The sequence below is a fragment of the Bos mutus genome, chromosome 1, assembly GCF_027580195.1.
Source record: "Bos mutus isolate GX-2022 chromosome 1, NWIPB_WYAK_1.1, whole genome shotgun sequence".
Lineage (NCBI taxonomy): Eukaryota > Metazoa > Chordata > Mammalia > Artiodactyla > Bovidae > Bos > Bos mutus.
The window spans coordinates 45,711,269-45,713,282 of NC_091617.1; the positions used below are offsets into that span (position 1 = coordinate 45,711,269).

The 2,014-nt window shown below is 36.1% G+C and overlaps 1 non-coding gene across 1 annotated transcript; it reads left to right on the plus strand.

Moving 5' to 3' along the window:
• The first annotated feature begins 1,658 nt into the window (after nt 1–1,658).
• On the plus strand, nt 1,659–1,730 carry TRNAW-CCA (transfer RNA tryptophan (anticodon CCA)). Its single transcript has one exon. It is a non-coding gene; the product is annotated as a tRNA-Trp (tRNA).
• The last annotated feature ends 284 nt before the right edge of the window (nt 1,731–2,014 follow it).

Sequence of the window (2,014 nt, forward strand, 5' to 3'; positions counted from 1 at the left end):
ATGTGTCTCTTCCTGATCTATCATTGACTCTAATTACATGCATCTTTTATCTTCTTAATTCAATTCTCTTTGACTGTATTTTCAAAACTGTCTTCTAATTTTAGGTGCTTTTTATGTGGTTTTTATTTCTATAATGATTTTATTTCATTTTTTGCTTCCATTTATCATCTGTCAAATTATCTTATTATCCCTCCTTTGGTTTCTTTGTCTTCTTTGATCTTTTATTTTTTCCCTTAGAGTTCAAGTTAGCTTTATATGGAATTTATTTTCTTTGAAATTTTCTTCTATAGGTTTCTTTGAAATGCCTCTTCTGATGTTTAATTTTCAACTAATTTTTGCTGCTTATATTCTTTTCTAACTTTCCTGTAATACCATACTTTAGACCATGTGCTGGTTCTGTTGTTCTTTTTTAAAAATGTTTATTTCTTTATTTGGTGTGCCAGGTCTTAGTTGTGGCATGCAGGATATTTTAGTTGTGGCATGTGGGATCTAGTTCCCTTACCAGAAATTGAATATGGGCCCCCTGCATTGGGACTGAAGAGTCTAAGCCACTGGACCACCAGGGAAATCCCTATTTTTCCTTTTGTATTGATGTTTCTTGGGCCTGGGCCATTTACTTGCCCAACAGTAGTATGGGGAGGGGTGGGAGGAATGACCTAACCTTGCAATACAGTCTCACACAATTTTTTTTTCTAAATTATATTAATTTATTTACTTTTTATTGAAGGACTATTGTTTTACAGGATTTTGTTGTTTTCTGTCAAACCTCAACATGAATCAGCCATAAGTATACACATACCCCCTCCCTTTTGAAGCTCCCTCCCATCTCCCTTCCCATACCACCCCTCTGGGTTGATACAGAGTCCCTGTTTGAGTTTCCTGGGCCATACAGCAAATTCCTGTTGGCTATTTAATTTACATATGGTAATGCAAGTTTTCATGTTACTCTTTCCACGCATCTCACCCTCTCCCCATGTCCATAAATCTAATCTCTATGTGTTTCTCCATTGTTGCCCTATAAATAAATTCTTCAGTACCATTTTTCTAGATTCCATACACATGCTTTAGTATACAGTATTTATCTTTCTCTTTCTGACTCACTTCACACCGTATAATAAGTTCTAGGTTCATCCAGCTCATTAGAACTGACTCAAAGGCATTCCTTTTTATGGCTGAGTAATATTCCATTGTGTATACGTACCACGATTCTTTATCTATTCATCTGTCAATGGACATATTGACATTGTCACAGGGGTCTCTGATACTATCCTCAGTTCTTTTCTTTCTTTTTACTTTATTCAGAAATTATTTCTACCATTTTATCTTCCAGCTCACTGATTCATTCTTCTGCTTCAGATATTCTGCTTTGATTCCTTCTAGAGTATTTTTAATTTCAGTAATTGTCTTGTTTATTTCTGTATGCTTATTATTTAATTATTATAGGTCTTTGTTAATTGATTCTTGTATTTTCTCCATTTTGTTTTCAAGGTTTTTGATCATCTTGGCTATATCATTATTCCAAATTCTTTTTCAGGTAGTTTGCCTATTTCCTCTTCATTTATTTGGACTTTTGTGTTTCTAGTTTGTTCCTTCATTTGTGTAGTATTTCTCTGCCTTTTAATTATTGTTTTTAACTTATTTTGTTTGAGGTCTCCTTTTCCCTGGTGGCTCAGAGGTTAAAGCGTCTGCCTCCAATGTGGAAGACCCAGGTTCGATCCCTGGGTTGGGAAGATCCCCTGGAGAAGGAAATGGCAACCCACTCCAGTACTCTTACCTGGAGAATCCTATGGATGGAGGAGCCTGGTAGGCTCCAGTGCACAGGGTCACAAAGAGTCAGACACAACTGAGTGACTTCACTTCACTTCGCTTCACTTTCCCAGGTTTCAAGGAAAGTTGAATTCTTTCCTTGAAGAAGATTGAACTCTTTCTTCCTTTTGGATTCTGCCTTCCTAAGATTGGTCCAGCGGTTTATGTAAGCTTCCTATAGGGTGAGACTTGTGCTAAATTTTTGTTT